General features: G+C 39.6%; 1 long non-coding RNA gene across 1 annotated transcript; it reads right to left on the bottom strand.

The window, feature by feature from the left end:
• Nucleotides 1-196: 196 nt before the first annotated feature.
• LOC133156025 (uncharacterized) lies at nucleotides 197-12302 on the bottom strand. Its single transcript, XR_009714770.1, has 3 exons — nucleotides 12263-12302; nucleotides 12000-12178; nucleotides 197-463 (listed from the first exon to the last, which is right to left on the bottom strand). It is a non-coding gene; the product is annotated as an uncharacterized LOC133156025 (long non-coding RNA).
• Nucleotides 12303-25239: the final 12937 nt, after the last annotated feature.

Below are 25239 nucleotides of genomic sequence, written 5' to 3'. Positions count from 1 at the left end.
TCCATCACTTTTTAATAGTAAAAAAAAAAAAAATGCACATACTGGTGTGTGTGTGTGATTATAGTTAGTTTCCTGTGGAAGGAAGACATGTTTCAAAATGTGACCAGAATGTACTCATGACATTGGGCTGAAGGAAAGGCATATTTATTGACTCTGTTTTTTGAAGGGGGTTGGGGGGGGGACATTGCTCCTTCACTACTGGCTTTGGGCCAAGGACCACAGAGAATGTTTATTTTGAAATGAGGAATACGAGACAAACATATGAGCAGAAATCTATATTTCGGTCATGTCATGTGCACATGTTCCAACCTAAAAGCAGAGTTGAGAAGAATCATGAAATTAGCAACTGATTTTCTCACCGGGCGGTGCACTGGTTGGCAAGTCTGCCGAACTGTTTATAGGTGCAGGGTTTGATTCCAACTTCAGCCTTCCTGTCTGGGATTTGCATTCCTCCTCCCACATTCTGAAAAACATGCATGGTACGCCGATCGTCCACACCAAATTGTGCGTAAGTGTGATTGTGGATGAAAATGTTTTTGTCTCTATGTGCCCAACAATTGGTTGGTGACCAGTTCAGGGTGTACCCTGGTTGTGGGATTTTGTAATTCCCAAAGTTTGCAATTTAGAGACCTTTAATGTTAATTGTATCCTTTAATACAGGGAATTTTTACTTTTGTTTATTTATTTATTTATTTGGGTTTGTTTGTTTTTTTACAAAATACACATATGACATTAAATATATCAACTTAAAAAACTTGTTGAAGATGTTTGAGCAAGTAACTGGTAAAACTTTGGAGAATACATTCCATGTCAGCTCTTATCATAAGAGAAGATGAGGCTGTTTCCAGTTCAAGAGACTGGAAACACTGATTTATGCCTTGTCCTTTTTGATACTATGGCATCTACTTTTGCAATAAATGTGACACGGATGACTGGCACATAAGATGGCATCGGATTGTAATGAAAGTAAGGGAGCAGCGCAGACTGCAAGAGAAAGCGCAGTGAGAGAAAATGTGGCTTATGAAAATGCTGTAAATGAAACCTGAGCAGGCGAGGAAAGGAAGCAGACTATCCCCAAGACAGCCTTATTTCAAGGTGTAAAATTATGGCTGCCCCCCTCCCGAGTGACAAGTCATTATTTTGGTGGTCAGCCGATGTCTCCAAAGCCATCCTGCTAACCGCATATGTCCACCTCCCTCGGGGAGACTGTGTGATGCTGCTTCACTTTGTCTCGCTGAAAGGAAAAAGGGACAGTCAGGCGTACCTGCACATCAGATCCCAGAGGCAATTGCTCCTCGTGGACTGCAGACGCTTAGATTTGCTTTACGCTGCAGGGTTTACTACCCAATCCTGATTTCTCGGCTAATCATGTTTGTCTGTTTACATCGACTGCGAAATTTAAAGAGGCCTAAAATAAATGAAGGTAGTAATAATCGACAGCAATAAAAATAAAAGCTGATTTACCCATACCATCACAGAGTAACAAATTAACATGCTCACAACACTATCAGTAACTTTGAGGGGAAAAAGTCACCTAATGGCAGTTTTTAAAACCCTTTTTTAAAATGCTATAATGTGCCACAAGATGGCACCAAAGCACTGTCTATTATGAAAGATGTAAAGACGTATTACTACTTATATGTCACTCTTTATTAAATGTAACAGCCAGCCAATAATTTTCGGTTGCCAATACAACAAAGAAAAAAAAACATTCATACTCTCACCCAGGCTCCCTGCACAAGTCAAGTGAGAAATGTACAGAGGGTATCAAAAGCTAAAGAAGGTCAGCCAATAAATGTTTAAAACGCTAACAGAGTCAAAATAAATGTGAATGAGGATAAATGGGAACGAGACTCAAAATTTGTTACTTTATATGTCATGGATCGACGGACGGACGGACGGACAGATGCAAGATTTTTCAGGAACAATTCTGAAGAGCAAACAATCACTTGAATGAGAAAAGTGATGTGTTCTTCTAATGTGTTTTTCCACATTAAAGTTTAAATTCAATACATCAAGGATGTGTTTATCGCAGCTTCGCTCCAATTATCAAATATAAATCGAATGATAATTTTGACAAAACAGCCATCCTACTTGTTTTTAGACTAGTGTTTTTGAAAACGGTGCGTGTGACATTGAATTAAATTGAATTCAATGAATTACTTTTGAATAGAAACTACTTAAATAGCTAGTCAGGTGACTGACTGGTTAGCCCCCAACAAAATAAATGCCAAAAGAATTATGCACATGCATTTGGTTTATTTTTATTTCATGATTTTTTTTACTCAAAGGTTTAACTCAACATTTAGAAAAAAATAACATTGATGGGAAAATAAAGGACAGAATGGTGGAGAGTAAAAAGATGGAGACAGGGAGCTCTATATTTCTAGACAGCGCAGCTGCGCTCGAGCATAAAATCTGGTGTATCCGAATGATTTTCATGATGAGACAAGCCTTGATGCACTTGTTTGGTTCATTCCTCTTTACAGGTATTGTCAATTTCTTCACATGTGCGGGGCATATAAATTCATCAAAATTACGTTCCTCGCATTCCCGGGTGTAGAAAAAAAAAAAGTCACTAGTCGATCGACTAAAGTGCCTAGGCACAATAGGTTGCAGTAAATCATAAGAGACAGCAGACATCTATGGAACTACTGAGGGTATAAAAATACCAAATATCAAAGGTGCCAGCTCAGACAAAATAATTCTGCCTCTCATTGAGAAATAGGAAGAGCCTGACTCTGTAGAAAGGTGGATGAGATGTGGAGAAGTGAAAGAGAGAAAGAAATTGTCAACACAATTTGTTTGAACGCTTACGCCTCACTTACCTTGGCTATCTTCCACCACTGTTGTTACGTTCTCCCTCAATTTTAAATTCGGAAAGTGAAAACAAGTCTTCAAAGTTTACTGTACTTAAACCTTGGCTGGTTTTTGAATTATTGTTGTTCAACATTCTTTTGATTAAGAACTATTTTATTAGTTTCATTTTGGTACACGCCACCATTGCAATGTCATGTTTATTTTTACTCTCTACAGTTGTAAGAATAGAATAGAATAGAATAGAATAGAATAGAATAGAATAGAATAGAATAGAATAGAATAGAATAGAATAGAATAGAATAGAATGTGGAAAAACTTTAACCAAAGTGGGGAAACTACAAAATACAAAAATACATCTATGTGCAATATGTGGCACACGCCATACTGTGTAGGAGTGTCGTGTTTTGATTTTAGTTACTAGTCTAACAGCAATGTTTTAAATAAGCATTTACTATATGTTTGTCAAAAATCCAGCAGTCAAATATTGCTAACACAATTACGCTGTAGATAATTCTTTAAGCATGTAAAGCTGATAGTTGAGTTTCTACAATGGTAAAAAAAAAAAAATCAATAGAAAACAGTGTCTGCATTTATAAGGGGTTGATTGGGTAAGCTGATTACACACTGTAGTTTCTTGGTTGTACCAGCAGATGGGGAAAGTAATTGTCATTATTGGATATACTGTGGAGGGTTCAATCAGTGGGAGATGATGTGCATTTCAGTTTGTGTATATGTGTTTGCGTGTGATTTAAAAACACGATTCATATTAGCATTTATGAGAAGTGTCTAGGAGGTTTACGATTTCCAATGAAGTTATCAGCAACATGAATTTCTCTGACGTATTATTTTTTAATTAATGTACGGTTTTGTTTAATAAGTACACAAACAGCTGCCATTCCCTTGTTGCATCTTTTCCTAAAACAGGCACATAATCATTGCAAATATTTTAAAAAACATGTTTAGGGAACTAAAGGGAAATAATACATGATATACATTCTTTTACAAAAATGCAGCCTTCAGAATTACATACATTAGGTTTTGAAAACACATGACGTAATCTTCAACTCCTTTTGACTTTGTTGAAAGTAAAAAAACGTGTGTTGTACATAGACACTGAATTTTGACATACATATGCATATGCGTCCCCCACATCCGTGTCACATTACCTTCCACAGTGTAAGCGGGAAATGATTTCCTTCCCTCTCCGTCGTCCCCCTCGCAACCCCTCGCTCCTCCCTCTCCGGCCCCCACCGCCTTTCCCTCTGCTACACAGTGTAAACACAGTGTTCCAGAGGAATGTTGGACTCCCTGACCTCTATTCCAGTTCACTCGGTTCAGCCTGGCCGTGCTGTGCTCCGGCATCAGCAGTAAGCAAGCAAGCAAGCAAGCAGCAGCCCCCTCCCGCCTTCCACCCTGTGCTTCCCCCTTTCGAGCCCCTTCATCCACTCTCCCTCTCTTCTTCCTCCTTGCACCACCTTCTCATTCTGCCTTGGCTCCTCTTCCTCCTTTTGTCAGTGACCTTAAGCCCCAACCAGTTTCTTCCCAGTGCCCATAAGCCTTTATTTTTTTTTCAAATTCCATCTTGTCGGAGTCCAAGTGATCCCTGTCTCAACTGACTGACTTGAGCAAAATGCAGGCAAGGCTTAGCTGGAATCTGCAAATTCTGCAACTGGCTGCAAATACACACCTCACTCTGAAGCCATTTTAAACAGGACACCTCTTCCCCCTTCATCCCCCCCCACAATTTACCTTACAGTGAGTTCAGCCCCACATCGTTCTGCAGTTCCTAGAAACAGGATACAGCTCGAGGTTGTAATATCTCAGAGCTGTGAGGGGACCGCGGGCTAAGTGCATCCGGCTGATCAGCGGTTCGATTACAAAGGTGTCAAGAAGGCCACAGCAGACTTGTTCGACTTGGAGTCTGCCTGGTTGCCACACTTAAATTGCACTTCAGTTCACTGGGTTTGCAGTCTGACTGAGATTATATAAATAAATGACGCCAGTCATTGCAGGTCATGCTTCGCATCAGCCTGTTGTAAAAAAAGATGGTGCGTTTGTAATACACGCTGGTGTCCTAAGGGCTGCCACATCGCAGACGGTAGATCAGCAGATTATTTTTATAGCCAGGCAGCAGGTCAGGCTGCCTGACAAGCTGAACAGCAGGTTCTACTATCCTGTTGATTAATGAGAATTAACTGTCAACTCAAATTGACCTTTTGGAAACCGTAATCCTGCATTTATGTGTTCCAGAAGAAACTCAACTGTAAAAATTCATTTTTTGCATTTTTTTGTTGTTGTGCCGATGAGCGTCTTTTTTATTTTTAACCAGTAATTACTTTTGTCTGTGGTCCCCCACTATTAACATTGTCTTTGCCGAAGTGTCCCAAGCTGCTCTTCGGTGATACCAGAGAGGAGGGTTGTGCTCGTCACTTCTGTTTCTGTTCATGTGAACATACTCAGTTTCACTCTTAAGCCGTCGTTGTTAGCACTAAGCATCCATCTGAATACATTGAAACGTACAGTTAACTTAAGATGAGTAATGATGTGTTCTGCCGCCCTCTGCTGGCAGTGTTGCTCTTTGCTGGCAGTGGTGCCATAAACACCTGGACAACTATTACAAAGAGAAGAATGTTGTCTTCTGGAGAGCTATTCATATTAAGATTATGACTGTGGTTGTAGACGGCATTGATGTAAATTGACCGATGGATCGATCCATGCACTCATGCATCGATCCATCCATCGATCCATCCATCGATCCATCCATCGATCCATCCATCGATCCATCCATCGATCCATACTTCCATCCATCCATCCATCCATCCATCCATCCATCCATCCATCCATCCATCCATCCATCCATCCATCCATCCATCCATCCATCCATCCATCCATCCATCCATCCATCCATCCATCCATCCATCCATCCAACAATACTGCTTTAAGTATTGCTTATAGTACACCCTGGATTGGTCAGGACCCAATTGCAGGTTAATTAGTCTGCCTCCTGTTAGATTCTGAAGTTCTGCCTCAGTCAGCAGTCTTTCAAAACTCAGGTGGTTCAACTGCGGTAGAAATCGAACCTTTTAGTACAATAGTACTGTTGTTCTGTTTTCTTGCATTGATTTTTGCACAGTATTACTCCATGCAGCAATAATGGTAGCAGGAGCTGGGAGTGCCCTTATAAAATGGATGTTTTTGCTAATTTTGTCATTTGAATTTTGTTTGTGGAACATTACGGACCTAAGAGAGACAACTAGAGTGGAGAGAATGTGCCGTGGAGAGAAGAGGAATGAGGTAGGGAGAGTAAGAGAGAGAAGCAGATGGCTCGAAATATAGCCTGCTAAATTATTCAGCTAGGCTGGAGTCTGGAGATAGATGGATGGGTATGAGCTGGCAGTGGATGCTGCGAGGAAAGTGGCTCTAAACACAGTGATTGCCTTTTGAGATGAAGAGATGCAATTGCATCAGGACTGGGAAGCAATTCTTTCAGAGGAATTAAACATCATGTATTAAATGAAGACAAGCCTGGATGTGTATACAAGCAAATATTCTAAACACATATATGTACACCTCGAACAAATTTGGGGAAGGTTTGGATTATTTGTTTAATTGCTGTGATGTATCTTCTTTGTTTAGTTTTTATGTATTTTGTTGTGACAGAGTTGCATCAATTCCATTTTTTAAATTCGTACAAATCAGAACAGAAGTAAATGAAAAGTGACCAGTATGTTTAGTGGGGAAATAAAATAGGATTTCTACTCAGCATAAAATCTTTTGATGAATCGTCGCACAGTTTCCTCCTGAATTTATAAATATGACATCATTGTATGTGGAATCAATAGAGGTACTTAAAAATATTTGCACCTGTGCTTTGTTTCCATCAGAGTTCCACTGTGCCCTCAGTAAATATTTACTCTGCATGTCCATTTTTTTCCCCATTTCCTTTTGTGCATCATGATTCGTGTATGAATATACAGGACTATTCATAGACTCACACACACACACATACACATGCACACACACTCCAGAGAGGAGGGCTCCGGGGAAATAGAGTGAGGAAGCTACGTGCCTTCGCCAAGCAAAGTCTGTCTGGTGCCATGGAAACGGGTGCAGATTACCCCATCCTCTCTCAGCAAGCGAGAAAAAGTGAGGTGGACACTCTCGCATTATGCACGACATGCACGCATCGACTCTCATGAATGTATTTGTACTGTATGTGAAGATTTATAAATTTTCTTTAGCATCTAAAATTACACACATAACATTCTGTCATCGGAATCGACAGGTTAGGAAGAAGGGGGAGGGGGTTTTATGTGAATGTGAGATGGCTGCCAGGTTAAGATGTGACACACAGTCCATCTAAATAAATGTGGGAGATATTTCATGGGGGTCCTCTCCACGAGTCATCACCTTGTCATGGTGGAGAGGTTTGAGTGGCCTAATGATCCTAAGAGCTGTCTGGGGCTTTATGCTCCTTGCAGGGTCAAGTCCTGGATGAGGGACGAGACCAAGAATGACTGGCTCTAGGGACGTGGAAAGTCCCCTGAGCTTGACCTGGTGTGCAAGGCAGAAAAATTTGCCTCCATGTAGCTTGTGCTCTGTCTTCTCGAAAGTTTTTGGACTCTCTTCCACTGGAGTTGCCCATGATGAGACACAGAGCAGGTTTGGGCCAACACTTTGACCACGTATTGTACTAATTTTAACATCTTATATATGACAGCTGTAGTATTTCATGGATGAGCATGGGTAATAAATGGATTTAAAAGGAGACTCAAAGTAAAAAAAAAAAAAAGAAGAAAATAAAAAATAAAATAAATTGTCCCAAGCGGCAGGAAGCGAACAGAATATATATATAGAGTAGGGGGGCAGCAAAAGAATGGCGGCCCTTGAGGTCAGCAAAGAAAGAATATATCCCGCAAAAGTGACTGAGGCACATTCAGTCATATCACAGACAAACTCGGGATGAACCCCAGCTCTTGCTCTCTTTCACTCTTCTCCTCTCTGTGTCCTCATAAATCTTTACAGGCTTTTGAGCCAATTTATTATTTGCCTCTAGTCATATCCATTTCAATCCTTCATTCTTTTCTCTCATTTCTGCAGTCATTAACGGCGGCGATATGGTTGTAATAAGCGTTATTAATGTTCGCATTATAAACACGAGCTTTCTCCTCAAGAGTCACACATCTTCCAAGATCACTGCCATGATCGTGATTTCCTGAATGCTTGTAGATACTATTGCTTGGAACATACACAAATCATCACTTTACGGTAATATGAGATTGAGTCTTATTATGCGGCATTTACTGTATACGATCTGTTGAAATCAGACAAAAGGTGTTTTTATTCTGCCAAATGAAAGCACTTTCCTGCAATGTCATGGAGCATTTCGCAATGTAGAGTGCAGTCACGGCCTGCTCAAGGACAGCATATGTTAGTGCATAGAACACTTCATTGCTTACACCACTCAAAGTGGAGATCTTTCAGTTTACGTGTCAGTCATGCACAAACTCCAGCTAGACTAATTTTAATTTCCTCCATGTCACGCAGGGTGTACTCGGCATGGGTTCTCTACCGCCCTAATTTGGATTGGCCGTAAAGCACTGGTTCCAGGGTGCACAAAGTTAAATGCACAATAAAGAAGGAGAATACATATATAAATCGCGCTGGAGTATGAGTCGCATTTTTGGAGGACATTTTTTTGATCAAATCCAACACTAAGAACAGACATGTCATCTTGAAAGTCAATTTAAAATAAAAATAGAATAGAGGCTAACGTTACATAAGCTTCTTTGGGTCCTTGAAAAGCGCTATATAAATTGAATGCTTGGACATACATATATTCCTGATATTTTACCCCTCTCATGTCGTGACACAATGCAACCAACTGTTAAAAACTTAAACTACACATAAAATGATAAACATTTTAAAAAAACACCCTTCTTAATATGTCATCCAGAATTTAACATGATCATCCCCATGAAGGCAACTTGGTGCATTCAATTATTAGTATCTACTATAACAATATGAAAGAGTTGTCATGGAGTGCAGCCAACATATTGTAGCCTTCCATCTATCCCTCGGCAATAAGTGAAACAATAGTACGGGATGTTGAGGTTCCCGGTTTCATCCTATTTATTCATCACAGCAGCTGCACAGGCAAAAGGAGAGGCATCAATACAGTGAAACAGGGTCTGTTAATAGGTTTACTACATGGGGGGCCTGCGTAGGGCTGACGAGAGGGGAGGGGACGGAATCGGCAGGTGGACGATGCGAGGTCAAAGCTTAGGGAGGTGTTTTTTATCTGGGTGGAGCGAGCGGAGGAAAGATCTTAACTTTATGGTTTTTTGTCCAATTTATTTCAATGTAATACTTTCTGCGATTTAAAAATGTCTTTTTTTTTATGTGCATGTCATTTTTATTTTGTATTTTGAATGGTACTGAGGCGTAATTACCGATCAATTTGTAATTGATTAAAAACAATGCTGTATATTAAACACAGTTCAGGTAATCAAGTCATCATTGGGCTGCACTAAAACCAGATTATTTTTGTAAATAATCATTTAAACTATTAAAGTTATTTGAAACCTTCATGATTTCTTTTAAATCTGTATTAAATATGAATCCATAAATAAAACATTTGATAATGTTCACAAGAAGGGCAAAATAGAGGATTTTAAAAAAATCACTCAAAATTCATATTCTCAAAGAAGACTATGTCCTATAATTCCATTCACGTATCCCAAAATATATTCAGAGCAAATGACAGCCTTTGCAGTCTAGTCAGTGCTTGCATAGCTGTACTTTTTTTCCTTGCCCTTCTCAAGGTGATGCCATGTCTATTTGCCATACTTTGTGTCTGCCTCTACACTGGAGGCGGGGTGAATTTTGGGTGTGGCCTGCAGACATTTCACTTTGTATGATTTGCAATTGTGTGCATGTGTGTGTGTCTATTCCTGAGTGTCTGAAGGTCATGCCATCCCCATGCTCTGTTTCATGGAGGGCTGCCAATGCTGACGGCTGCTGTGCTGTGTGTCTGGCACACCTACTACCCCCCCTCCAAACGCCAACAGCCCCCATCACTATAGGGCATTGATCAAGTAAAACAGCTCCACCTCCTCTGCGGAGGCCAGCCAATACCAATATACCAGAAACTCCATTCAGCCAATACCAAATCGAGGCGGTTTCGAGAGGCTGGGGACAAACCGGCAGCCATAAGAGTGATTTTTTTTTTTCCCCCTTTGGTGACGAAAGAAGGAGGTGGCGAGGGTGAAGGTTGGTGGTCGACAAATGCGGCGAAAACGAGAGAAAGAAAAGAGAGCGTGAAGAGTAATGAAGCACATTTATGACCGAGGTGCAAGTGACAATAGCAGCAAAGAAGGGCAACATTGAAAAGAGAGAGACAGAATCAAAAAGGCCACAAGGAAACAAAAGAGGAAAGAGTAACAGGGACATGTATTCTGAGAAGTATTCATACTGACTGAATCTTCAGCTTTTTGCCAGATTCTTTAATGAAGCTGTCAAAATGACATACGGGGCAGTAAAATCTAATGACAAGTAAAGAAACTCACTTTTCATGCTGAAGCCAGGAGAAAAGTTGAGCAAAAGGAAGTCATTTACAATTTAGTTTACAGTACATCTTTTTTTTGCTGACAATTTACAAAAGTAGGCTATGTATGAGGGAAAAACTACTCATTAAAATTCCAATTTCTCCTTCAATGACATTTTAGTAAATGTCACAGATACATACACACAAAATTCACCGCTGAAATAAAATCGTTACTAATATTAAACAACAATATGAGCACATGGATTTAATTATAAGATTAAGAAAAAAGAAAACATATGCTTGTCAGTCAGTTTTACAAATTATCCATATTGGAAATTGCTTCTAACGCAAAGCATGCTGTTGATGGGCATGTTACGCAATATCGGCTAAGATTGCACAATTGGCAACGGGTAACATTTAAGTGGTGGCGTTTGCCATTTAAAAGCAGGTTTTGCAATGAAGTTTTGTGAGAGGATAGCAACACTGAACTGACCTGGATGCAAGGAAATTTAGTTGAGAAGTTTTATCACAGGCAATATGGCGTAGCTTCTCGTGACTGCCTCTTAGTCAGTTTGCCTCATTCATCCTCGTTCCAACTGAATACAGACTCAGACAAATGTTGTCCGTCCGCGTAATCCAGGTCAAGTGTCGACTAACCTCTCAGTCCGTCCGATAGACTGTCGTCACACTAACATGGAAGTCTGCCAAAGATAGGGGTTTCTGTTTTCGATGGAAATGATAATGATTGTAATGGTGTGGAATTTGTTCACTCAATCGATTGGGCATGGCATTTTAAGAATTGATTTATAATTTGAGGACTCGGATGATTTATTTAAAATGAAGTTCTGAGGCCTCCCTGAGTCACTTATCATGTTTTCTATTTGATATATATTGCACTTTTCAAAACAAGCATTTCACAAACCTATACATACAAAATTGAGAGAGGATAAAAAGGAAACTGAGATGTAGACAATGGTGCAAACATAACAGAACTGGCGCTAGAATAAAATAATTTAAAAAAACGGGCATGGGAACAAAAGGGAGGTTAAAAAAAAACGCTTGATGACCATTTTCAGGCATTTGTTTGAAACAGTCCAAGGATTCAGCAGATCTAACAGATTATGGAAGATGCTTCCACAGAGTTAGGGCCAGAAATGCAAATAGACTGTCTCATTGTGATTTGTGGTTTGTGCAGGGGATGGATAGAAGCCTAAGATGTGCTGAGCAGAGAGGTCGTGTAGTAAAATGAGGAACATGGAGTGCTTTAGACGCAAACACAAGTAATTTATACTGGGTTTTAAATGTTTCTTTTAGCTCGTGGAAGACTGGGAGTAATGTGGGATCTTGGGTTGGTTAGAGATTAGAAATCGAGTGACTGTGTTTGAATAACTAAGCATTTCAATCATCTCTCCTAATGGGGATGGGAACTGATAAGATTTTTACGATTCCATTTTCGATTCTATTTGATGATTCACTTCTTTATCGATTCTCATTTGGGAGACCGAAAGGAGCACATAGAGGTTTATGATCATTTTGTTTTATATACGTATATTGCAACTTTGTCCAAATATGATGTTACAAACCAAAGAGTGAAGAATGCAAACATTCTCCCACAATAGAAATCATCACCTACCGAAAACCAGGGGCTTCTACGGTGGCAAATGGGTGCAGGCCTTTAACGACAAACTTTGGCACTGCACGATGACATTCCTCAGTCCTTTCCTTAGACATTTTGCTCCTCCCAACTGAATGGATAAGCTGCAACAGTACTGCTGGCGTCTGAACCAGTCAGACGGTGTCTCTGGTCGTCATCTAAAATAAAACACAAGACGTGATTTGCATGACAGATTTTACAATTATAGAAACAGAGCTAGCACGAAAAGCAGTGTTAGTTACCTGGAGTAAAACTGCACGTCCGGCTCGGGCTAATGTTGCTGCGGGTCAAACACACGACATTCCGTTAAAGTAATGGCATGTACAAATGCTTTTGCATATTAGGGGTATTTCCTCCCTTTGGGGCGTTCCCGATTGACCCACTTCTGCAACATTGCATGGTCATAATGGACAGTTTCTGGATTGTCGGTGGTCCCCACTTTTTACGAAGGAGGGCCAGGGGGTGTGTTTCAATTTCAAATTCAATTTCAAAATGGTTTGACCCAACTACCTGGGTTGGTCCGATTTTTAACCCAAATCATGTTTAAGTCAAGTTAATTTGATGAGCCCTTAATCACAGACACGTCTCAAAGGGCTACACATGGCCACAGTTGACAATTATTCTTGATAACACACAATATAATATATAAATATGAGTGATATAGACACGAATCTCCACCACTTGACAGAAAATACATTCCATTAATCGCCTAAAACTGTGGTGAATACAAAACAGCAAAAACACAAAGATACCTTATCAATACTTGCATACAAGTTGTTCGATGCATTCCGATAAGTTTGAGGAAGAAGCAAAAGAAGGTACACAATTTAAGTCAAATTCACGGAACATTAAAATATGGGGTGTCTGTGGGTCAGGAGGTAGGCCGGGTCCTCCAGGAACCAAAGATTCTGCTATTTGAATCCCACCCTGAGTCATGTCATTGTGGCTTCGTACAAAAATCGGCTTCAAATTGCCGAACTATACTGTGAAAATAAATTACAGTAGGGGTATTACAGAATAACGGTGAATTATCCCCGCTGCCAGTCATTTACGATTGAAAGTGCCGATGTGTGAGCGTGTGTGTGTGTCACATATACCAGTCAGATGAACAAACAAGAATGCATACTGTCTGGCTTATTTACCTCCAGGCTTGTCTGCATTTTACTGAATGACATTGTTTTATCGTAAGCTTTAAATGACTTTTTTAGCTTACCGACGTAATGTTTGCCTTGAACTAGCGCTGCCTGTGTGTTTTTTTGTCGGTTTGTTTGTTTGCAACTCAAGGGACATGCCCTTTAAAACTTATTTCATTTTCACTTGAGCCTCTTAAACTGGGTGAACTGTTTTGCATTTAAATCATCTGGTTCCTTTTTGACAAGTTTCGCACAGCCCAAAAATTGTGATCACTTGTACTGTAGAAAGAAAAAAAAGTCCTCTAGACTCTCTTTCAACTGTTTTTGTCTATTCTGTTTGAAGTGTCTGTTTGACAGTTTCATTTGGGAAGTGTTTCAATTAGCCAGAATATTTCTGCCGACATATTTCGACACTCCGACTGTCTCACTTGAACATGAAAGCCTGGACTTAAGGAAGTCATCACACACCTCACCAGGGAAAGACTGGCACACACATGCGCATGCATGCAAACACTAAAAATAGAGGCAGCTCTCCTACAAACGCTGTGTAATGCTCCTCACCCAGACAGCTTCATTTGCCTAGCTTTAATGTGTTTTTTCCCCCTTCTCCTTTCTCTTCCCTTTTCTCTTTTTTCTCCTATCTTTTGGGAAACCGCCTGGTTTTGTAGCATTTCTCTGGGGAGCTTTCAATACATTCTAGGAGGGTTCTTTTTGTATCAAAAAAAAAACCCCTGAAAAGATTACAACAAACCACTGCAGTAATTAGACATTTTGGAAATTTGAGACATCCCCGTAGCCACCTCTTTCTTAAATCTACAATAGTCTCCATCTGGTTCATGAGGGTGAAAAGAAAAAGCATTGAATCTCTTGACTGTATTGGTAGGCCATCTGGGCTGGGACACTCCCACCACTCTAAGGCCACTCAACAGTCCCAACTGACCAGACTACAGACCTGGCACGTCTTGATGCATAAGCCGATTTCAGGAACGACAGTCAGGCCCAGTTTAATTGTTTATTCAACTCTTCTGAGATGTATCGTAGATCATCAACATTATAATCACTTTCCTTGTAGATAGCACTAAAATGATAGACAAGTAGTCGTGAATCACAGGCACCTCCAAATCTTTGTCGAGTTTGTCAGGATACCTGAAAACTCAATGTGACACGAGCTGTGAATATTTGTGTGAATGGTTATTTGTCAAACAGTACGGGCCCAAGTCAAGTCAAGTCAAGTCAGGTCAAATAAATAAAGTAAATATAAAATAAATAAACTTGACATTCCAGTTGTCGCTTTTTTGGAACGAGTCAGCAGATTTTATTTTAAACCCATACTAATGGATTTATTTTTTTCCCTATAGGGCTAGACTTTAAACACAACCTGGAATAAATATTTAATCTTAATGTGCAGCGAACAGAGGGGGGAGTTTTTTATACCACTGCTAGCCCACTGAGAAAATTGATTATGTGCAATTACTCATTGACAAAAAATGTTAATGGTCTAAAAGTAAATGTCCCTGAGGTATACTTTCAAAAGTTATACAACAGTACAAACGTGGAGAATTTGCCTGCCAATTCCTGTAGCAATATAAACATTATGGCATTGTACTTCCTCCGTAGAGCACATCCAGGACTGCACTCCTAACACAAAGACACTTAACTGAACACCACATGACAATCACATTTCCCTGCTTTGCTCCTTTAGGACAATTTGCTGTGATCGATGGAACCACGAATTCTGCTTTTTACCAGAAAATCCTGAAGGAGAATGTTTGGGCATCGGTTTGTGACTTCAAGCTGAAGCGCAAATGGGTTCTGGAATAGGACAATGATCCAAAACACACCAGCAAGTCACTTCTTAACGCCATTGAAAATAATTATCGGAAAGTTATTTGAGTTTTCTACTCAACATTCAGATTTGATTAAAATGCTCTGGTTTGACCATAGAAATTCTGTTCATGCTCCTGTGCTTTGTCTGATTTGCCAATGGAGCCTTCTTGGAGTTCTTTTCACTGATGAGTGCAGGTCGACACTGAACATTTGATACAGTAAAAGTATTGCGATGATGTGACGGACGCTCTGATGCCTGCAACATCCTCCAGCATGGTAGTTAGTGATGCTCTGGGCAGGCATATCCACTATGAGTTCAGAACGAGTTCCTCAAAATTATTATCAGGCTTCTGGTTCAGTGACCTCTTCACGAAACTGGAGTGTGTTAGTATACATATGTGTGAGAGTATCAAATTAATTTGCTCATCCATTAAGCCTTTCGCCAGAGGATAATAATAACCGTCATGTGAGCCCGCTATGCAGGAACATCGGTACCCTTATAGCGGGAATCTGTGTCACTGTCATCACTGTCATCTATAGTGAGTGTCAATCAATCCGTCTCTGTCAGGATTGCAAGGCGACTTTGATGGATCGAGTTGTCAACGGCACCTGCAGCCAGGAGCTGGCCCGCTGGCCAGCTGTCACATAAAGTGGCTTGAGCTTTCCACTCCACAGCTTATTTAACGTTTCTGCAGTCCCGCAAAAATAAAAAGAAATATATTGCTTCAAATGCTCGCTGTTTCTGCTATCACACAGTGGAGCAACACTTTTGTTTTAATTGGAGGAAAATTGCACATTTTAATGAGCATCACATGTGCAAGTTAGTGCGACTGTCGTATTTGAGAAAGTGTAAACACCATTTATGGGGCATGTGCAAGACACTGTGCTAAAGGAGGCTGGCCTTGATTGCACAAGAGATATCTCAAGCGAGGACCAGTCCTGCTGGGGTTTAAGGTCCAATTTCCCAATGGGGAGTGCCGAATTAATGTTCAGAGGAGTAACTTTGCGGAAGTTGGGACTTTTGTGAGGCAATCCTCTCGACTTTGTCTCAACACGATTTTGTTGTAAGCTTACCGCCAATGTGGGTATCAAATGTTGAATTTCAGTTCTATCGACTTGGTCAGAATTTATTCTGTAATTTTTCCGTGTTCTTGCCTCTAGCCACTGTCTGTCTGCAGTCTGTCTGCTTTGTCACCTTTGACTTCCTCTCTGTTTCTTACAAGAGTCATCCAAACTATCCAAGCCCCAAGCCAGTGGAAGAACGCTAGGCACCATGCCAGCAAGCCAGGGCGCCAGTTTGGTTGAACATCAGTAGCGTTAAAGATATGGTATCTACCCAAGTCTATCTGTCTGGCTTAGAGCCCTGATTCCCTGTTCCCCCCCTTCCCCCATATGCTGTCCCTTGATTCCATTAGACCCATCTTGCTTTATCAGCATGGAACCCAGACATCTAGTATACCGCTTTAGGTCTCTTAAAATACATACACAAATAAATGAGCGAGGGGTTGGGAGTGCTTGAAATAACTACTTTCTCATCTGCAGCCAAGCTACCCCGATGATCAGGTCATTGTCTTTAAAGGGACAGGGACTGCGGAATGCAGACCCCTCTTAACCTTCCGTTACTTAATTAATGAGAGGAATGAAAGTCAGTGTTAGTTTTGTAATATTTTGCAAGAATTATTTTCATTCTTCAAATGATGCTTGTGTGTGTGTTATAGTCAGCTGCACAATAGACCTAAGGTGCATTTCATGATGGTTAAAAATATATCTGCTCTTGTTTCATCATTTGTTTGCCCTCATTCTTTCCACTCTAATATAGATTGCGTTGCTTCAAGTATTATGACACAATGATTCTGAAGTGGGACTTTGGTGGCTGACTTTGGTTATATGGGCTTCATGTTTTGGTTGTTTCTTATGGTTTGGTTTGGCGTGGCTACCTCACAGCAAGAAAGGGACTGCTTCATTTTATAATAATAAATACATTTAAATACATAATTTGGACTATGTGAAACACATTGAATGAAAAATACTAGGCGTGTCAGTTGGGGTTAGTTAATTACAGATAATATGCTCTTCTGTATAATATATTTTTAAAAATCCTTAACTGCAACTGTTTGCTGTTTCAATTTTTATTACAGACACACTCTGGGAATATCTCTGATGAAGTCTGAGGGCCCTGCCACCATGCAGGCGGTATGTAATTACCGATTGTTGCAAGTATTGACAATGTTGTGAAACAAAATAGGATCCGCTAACATGAAGAATCTCAACTTTGGAAATGTTATTTGCGATTACAATACTGGCCCTCTAAATAATGAAAGAAAAAAAAGAAAGAATTACTGATGCTGGCAAGTAACCTCATTCGTCTTAAATGTTGCAGATAAGATGATTGTAGAAGATCATTCATCATTAGCAATCATCATCATCGTTAGCAAGGTGAATTAAATGTGGGAAATTCATGTTTTGAACTTTAAATGAGAACAATATAATTGAATAGAGAATGTTTGGTTGAAACTGGGATTTCTTTTGAATTAGTAAAATAAGGGTTAGGGAAGTAGATGCATGTTAACATTATGGACATTTTCAGCATTGACACAGTAATGTATACACCGGTAAGGGCACTCTCAAGGTGTCAAGAAAGTGATGGAATGAAAATAACTTGCATGAATAAAAGAAGACCGTGTGTTGACCTTGGGTTTTGCGATTGGAAAATACGAGTGTTTCAAAATTCAACACTTTTGTGTCAACTCTTTGGTTAAGTACTTGACACACAGGAGAATGAAAGCAAAATAAATTCTCGGAATTGAATGACAATGCAGTGGAAGACGACAAAAAACATAAGTATGAAATCAAAATCAACAAAACGGTCCAATGTTAAAGCTGGGTGACAGATTATGACATTAAAAAGATGTGCGCAGTTTTGAACACTGACTCTTATTTTAAGATTCTGCTGAACATGTAGATCTTCTTATTCTTGTTCTTATAATGATACTGATAGTTTTACTAGTTCATACATATTCTGACTAACCTTACTGAGATGAGAGGTCTGCTATCATTCATTACTTGAATTATCTTTAGTTCAGACTGAAAACATATTTTGCAAACATTCTAACCAGTGGGAGGCAGCAAAGTATTCATCCAATTCAGTCTAGAAAAAAAACTATTTTGTTCATATCAGCTTCTGGGATATCATCTTCACCTCAATTTACTAACAGATTGGCTATGGTCAGTATAAAATCTGTATTTAATTATGTGTGAATGGCAAGTGAACAGATTATTACTATTGTACCTTTGGGCATCTAGTGGAAGAGCAATTAATTGTTCTGCCTGTCACTGTATGACACTGGTCTTGATAAATGATCGAACATATTTATGATTCATACACAACAACATTTGTACAAATTAAGATATATTGGATTAATGTAGTAGTATCTAAAGCTGTTGGATGCCGGTGCAGCAAGGCAAGAAAAGTGCCATGAAAGAATCTTGAATTTGTTTCACCAAGCTATAGTAAGATACAGAATACAATCTGCAAACAAGTTACAATTTCATAATTTAGGTTTAATAATAAGGTCAAGTGCTATATTTTCTTTCAATCATTTAAATGTATTTAATTATTATATATATTATTATTATGTATTTTATTTATTATTATTCTCTTGCAACAGTGGGCAAACCTGCCATACTTATATTATGTTAATATTCCAAATCAACAAAGAAAGGGACTGTGAAAAAAGGCTTGTAATACCTTGTAAAGACTTTCTGCCATAATGAATGAACAAAACAGTTTAGCAAGTAAACTGAAGTTGACTTTACTATCTTTAGAGGATCAAAAATGACGTAGCAGTACAGAAGTGGCCCACTGGCCTTGTTTTGAACACCACTTATCAGCAGCTGGTGCAAAGTAAGCTGTGGCTGCAAATCCAGCCGTCAGCAACAAAAACATTCCTCCTGGTATTTATTGACCGGCGCCATTAATTGGTCGTGTTCCAATCATCAGTAGTAAAAAAAGAAGAGGATGCGAGTACCCGTGAAATATCGGAGTTGCTGCTGTATAAATTAGGAAATTTGCAAAATTCTCATTTCGGGCTTTGTCCCCCATGTCAGACAGACATGCAGAGCAGCAGTAATGGCTATCGGCTTTCAGTGCCAGTACCAGCTGTGCCCGAGCCAAATGGGCACAGACAGCGAGCTATTCAGGCCAAGCCAGGTCAGATGAGGACGCAAACACAGAATGGGGGAGGGTTGGCAAGAAGGGAAAATGGAATCGTGAGGCGGAGGAGGAGGAGGGAGTGTGAGAGGAGGGAAAAAAAGGACAGTAGAAGACTAATCTTCTCGCAGTAAGGTACGTACTATATTTGCAGCCTGTATTGTGATGGGTGAAAACCCTTAAAACAAAAATGGAACTAAGTACAAAATAAAAACAGGTCTTGCTGCATAGTAAAAAAAAAATTGAGCAATACAATAAAATTAATTCAGAGTTACATATTGATATTCAAATTAATTTCAGCAAGCAAAATACCGTGTTGGTCATACAGTGTAGTTGCAGTATGTAAGACAAGAAAACATATGACTGGGAATTTAATACATATCAATGAGGACAAGAGAAAGGTTAAAAAAAATCATCTTCCTGTTATCAGCCACCAGACCTTCACTTGCAATCATGGAGCTCATAATATGAGTGTAAAAAAAATATAATAAAAAAAATACCTCACACTAACCCTTAAAAAAAAGGTTCGCCCCTTAAGGGATTTGTAGCCCACTCACAGATTTCTCATTGAATTATTTTGTTTAATTTCCCCACTATCTCTCATCATTCAAGGCCTGCCATGTACTCTTTTTATTGAAACATTCTTTTGAGAGTTTTTTTGTGCAGTACAGATGACATTTCTTCGGACGAACAAATACTACTGCTTCGAAGAGTGTGGGAGGACATTTCAAATTAAACCACTGTGAAAGACTTGCACTATACTTTGGCTGTATTTTCATTGAAACTGCCAAGGACAGATCAGCACACATTATGGACCAAAATTATTAACTTTGTAACTTGTTGTCTCTGTAGCATCAGTGATATACATGAAAAATTTCATAATTTTTAACTGTCCTCATGGGAGCTCACATAGGCTCCCACGTAACTCCAATCCTGGATAATGTTACATGTGTGGATAACAAATATGTGTTTTTTAATTTTGTTATTCACCCAGTTTTGGAGGGTTTGGTGGACTGCATCCCTGGTACAAGCAATGTATACAGCATATACGAGTAATATTTGCCCTTGGCAAAAGTCTGACTGCAGGGATTACCGTCCTTGACTTTGAGTTCTCAGTATGGATTTTCCCAGTTGCTCGACAAAGCGACACCTTCTATGGAGCGCCTCTCTGTTTAACTCTGGTTTCTGCGGCATCCATATAACGATGATTGCTAAGATGTGCAATATGTTGAAAACTATCACGAGTGTAGAAGTGTCAATTGACAGGTAAAGGTAAAGTTACCTATGGGAGGTTGTTTGTGGCAGGGTTTTTACTTTCTGGAACTGGATTTGACATTTCTCCATCAATATACAAGATAGGGTTGCTATCGACTGCTATAAATGCTACATCTACCTTGAAACATTCCATTCCATCTCACGACATGCAGGCCACTCTTTTGGCAAGGACATAAATAGTGGAATTGAGACTAGCATAATGCGTAAGTGGCCGTTGGATACTAGGCTGTTTTCCGCCCTTCTCAGAATAGTCTGAGATTACTGGAATGTCGGAATGCATTTGGAGTGATGGAAGATTCTACTCAGGTGAAGAAGAAAGTCAAAATTTCCCCGTTAAGTTTCCATCTCAAGACTCATCATTCATAACTGCATAAAGAATCAAACTACTACAATCTTAGCTTTGTGTTGCTCCGTCCAAAGGAAAGATTCCCAAAAGTGTGCCAAATGTCATCACAAATAAATTTGAGCAACAAAAAGACTTTCACTTAATGTGAAATATATAGTGAATAAAGAATATGTGACCTGGTTAATGTGATTTTGGTTCCTTTATCTCAGTAGCTGCACATGTGGGCTGTAAGCATTGCCACCATTTTCCCACACAATTGTCAAGTGTCATCTGTGAGACGAGATGAGCGAGGTTTGTTTTTAATACAGCTCACGCAGCATTAAACGTTCTGTTGTCTTCAAAAACTTTTCTTCAGTTAATTCATGCTTCGCATACAGGGGGATCAAATAGTTTAATAAATCTTGGCATCGGGTGTCGAGCGCCATAATCTTCCAGTTTAGAGTTTGAAAAATAAGTAATTTAAAATTAAACCCTGAACAAAACACGTGTCAAGGTTTTGTTTATGGTTAAAAAAAAAATAACTGAAAAGAATGTTGTTTCATATAGTTATATATAATTCAATGGACTGCTTTGACTGTAAAAGTTAGAGATAGCAAACTTACCCTTAATGACTCCCACTACATTAAGCCAAATGTTTAGTACTATTTTTGCTTGTTAACAGTAATACCCAACAAGAAACCAAATAAAAGACAATAAATGTTCTTTTAAAAAATACATCGAGACAGACATTTTTATTTGGCTTCTGGGCCCAACAGGTTGAATTCTAAGCTGTCCGACTGCCCCCATTTGCATGAATAAAAATGAGTAATACCCAAAAGTAAAAAAGAAATCGCTAAAATCCGTAAATTAATGGAGCTACCATTTAAATGGGCTCCGTCTACTTGGGGGTCTATCACATGGTTGGTCCGTTGGATGCCACCATTTTAGTTCAAATAGCCCATAGGGAAGATTAGGAGATACTTTTGTCTGACAGCCGTGGCTGAATGGAGAGAGAGAAAAGGGAAATTTAGAGAGTTTGTGAAAGAATGAGCCAGAGCAAAGGAAACTGGGCGATGAAGAGCCACGGGGAGACGAGCTGAAAGGAAAGAGGGCTGAAAAGGGAGGGAGAGGTAAGCGATAGAGAGAAGCCAAATGTGTCTTGGGAAAGTTTGGGGGCTGAGGTGCATTGTGGGAGAGCATAGAGGGTGTTAGGGGGTCTGAGGTGTGGATTAATGCCAGTGATTGGAGGAGGTCTGCCGCAGCCGTGCGTGAGCAGAATACTCGAGATGGATGGAGGAATTTAAAAAAAAAAAAAGGACTTAAGATGGAAAAGGTAAATACAGCAAACTTTAGAAATATACAATTTAAAAAAAAAAAAAAAAAAAGGCTCCCTGCTCTCTTAACGTTGCAACAACAGGTCCGGTCAAAATGTCGGCAAGAAGAGAGGGGGCAAAAAAAATATTTGATCATGAGCAACACAAGGTGCCACCTCCGCCCTTTTTTTTTTTTCTCTTGTGTTTCTTGCCCATGTGTTGTGAATTTAAACACATAAATAAATATCAGCTCCCACTCTAATTTTGCTGTGTGTCTGTAAATCTCGACTTATCTGTTTTAAGAGAAAATAAAGTCTTCTTTCGTTTACTACATAGAGGAATGTATTTGACAAATTGTACATTTATGTATGAAAAATCTTTCCAAATTTTTAGATGAGGATATTTCATTGTGATGTGATCGCAGTTGTCAGCCAGCAGCAGCAGGACGAGCAGATGTTTTATGAAAGTACATAATTCTCTCACAAGCTTTTGACAGTCTAATGAAAAATATCAGAATGTTTTTTACTCAATCAAATTGTGTTTGAAATGCAAATAAATAGTTAATAAATGCATGTTTTATAATTAATATTCATTATCTAAGGTCATAAGGTATTAAATAGTGCTTTTTCAGGTACCTCACATTTTGCAGTGACCACACAAAACATAACTCAGTACACCAATTTTTTTGAAGGCTTCTTGAGCAAAAACAACTTTTGGTGTGAAGGCAGAATTTTTGGGCTGAAACAAGGATTAAGACAAGCATTTACAATATTAAAAAATGCTAATAGTACAAATTGATAATTGCCAAAAGCAAATTTTCAAGATGTCAAATCATTTAATATTAACGATTACATTCTTTTTCTAATTCTTGGTAAAATGAGGTGACTTGATGATATTTTCATTACTGTCAGATTTAAGGATTTCAGCGTTCTATAGGAAATTGTTACTGGCAGACATAGTAACTCTTTTACTACTGTGATTGAGACTGCAAGGTTTGCATTTCTTTCTAATAAAAATATTGTAATGCCTAGAGACAGAACTGAATAACTGCCGGCTAGATTCATGCATTTGTCGTTGAGGATATGACGTTGACATCGACAAAGATGTTTGTAGACAGAATGTCGGCCCAGAAATACAATGAAATACATTGATTTTCAGATGAGTAGAAATGTTTGAATTATGTCAAAAATGTTGTGCCCAACGTAATTTCACCAACACCTCATTTTTCTATTCCTATTCTATCCTCCAAATTACAACATACAATACTCTAGTGCCATATAGTCATAGTACATTGCTATACATTACATTTGGAATTGATTTAAGATATTTAATTCAGTCATTTCTTTTGGCTCCTCATCCTCGAGTTGAACAGAACTCAGCCTGCTCCATATTGAATAATATGTTATATTTGGAGGCTGCCAGACAATTTTGTACAGTGACAACAGACATATGGCGTATGTGTGCCTTGCTAAATCAAGAGTCAAGGCTTTAAGCGCCTTGTTGTTTTCAATCAGTGCGCTGGGGCTAAGTAAAAATTGCTATTTGTTTTTGGTGCAGGGAATTTCTCCAAGAAATGTCTGCGTCCGTGTGCGTGTGTGTATGTGTGTGTGTGGCAGACAGTCTGCTTCTTGTTGTGTGGGACGCCCTGGAAGAAGAGGATACAAGTCCAAGTGTATGTGTGAGTGGGAGGTAGGGTGTTTTGGGAGGAGAAAGGCTGAGTGAGTAGTAGCTATACCTGGACTGTCCCTCTTGCATTTAAGTGGGTGTGGGAGGGGGCGGTTGGGGGGTGCAGGAAAAAGGAGTCTGAGCAGAGGGGAGGGGGGAAAGGGGTGAGAGAAGATAGGAAGGAGGTGTTGGGGTGACAGGAGGACGGCTTCATGGCTGCTTTTTCCTTTCGCCGAATTTCCACACTCCCATTTCTCTCTCTCTCTTTTTTTTGCTTCATTCAGCTGTGCAAGTAAAGAAGATTGCAAAAGAATGAAGAATGACAGTTTCAGACAGAGAAAGGGAGAAGTTCATTTTTAAAGGGCCGGGATTTTGGCTGTGTTGTGGGCAGATTGGCATTTGCAGCTTTTAGAATATAGAAGTGGAAATATGAGCTGTTTTTTTTTTTTTTTTTTAATATGGCTATGACATTTAGCGTACGCGGAATTTGGGTTATAACAAAAAAGTGTTTTTTTCTGTTCTTGTTAATTTTCCCCTCCTTCTTCCCCCCGACTAGTCCCTCATCCTCTCCTTTGCTTTTTTTCTCGTCTCATTCCGTCCCAACCTCTCCCCGAAGCGCCTTTCGCTGTTGTTTTTTTTCTGTTTGTTTTTCTTTTGTGCATGTTTTAGTTTTGTGTTTTTCGATAGGTCACTTTGGAAATGACTGCATATAATGTACGCTTATGCCATGCGTCCAAGGCCCTGCCTTTAGAAAGCAAAGAAACATTTGGAAGCCAAAGAGAGCCAGAGAGGCAAAAAACGGGTAAGTCACTATGCTTCCATTTTGATATGAGCTGTGTTTGCTGTGTTTCCACATTTTCCTTTTTGATATTCTCTCCTGACACGCGGTGCTTTATTCGTAGTAAAACGGGGCCTCAACTGGCGGCAAGCATTTCTGCAAGCGCTGCATACCTGATTATACTCTGCGGATGTTATGAAGTGATAACAGCATGCCTCTTCCTCACCTCTTACGACTTCACCTTTGTTCAACCACCGCACCCCCAACACACAACAACACACGTGCACACACACAGACGGTGTTGCTGGGTAGATTTTGCTGGGCAGGTTTGGCCACTGGCACTTTTTAATGCCGAATGTTGCAAGTGTTGCCTGTTAGCTCTCTTCTTGGACTTTCATACACCTCCTTACACACACACACGCACGCACGTACACACACACATGCAGGCACACACAGCAGTAGATGGTTCTTTGGAACCTGCTGAACTCTTTTGTTCGAGCCAATCTCAAGGTGTCTTTCAGTGTGCTGGCAAAGTCCCACTAACATACTTTCAGCAACTTGGCAACAGCTTCAAAGCCAGATATCTCATTTAAATTCAGTCAGAGGGAGGTGAAGGAGAAAGCAAACTCCAAATTGAAATTGAGCGGCTCGCGTAAGGAGTCTTACAAGTGTTATTTTGTTGCTTGGAGGACA

Source organism: Syngnathus typhle, linkage group LG6, assembly GCF_033458585.1.
Source record: "Syngnathus typhle isolate RoL2023-S1 ecotype Sweden linkage group LG6, RoL_Styp_1.0, whole genome shotgun sequence".
Classification (NCBI taxonomy): domain Eukaryota; kingdom Metazoa; phylum Chordata; class Actinopteri; order Syngnathiformes; family Syngnathidae; genus Syngnathus; species Syngnathus typhle.
The sequence above is the reverse complement of the archived record's forward strand: the minus strand, read 5'-3'. Positions and strand labels throughout refer to the sequence as shown.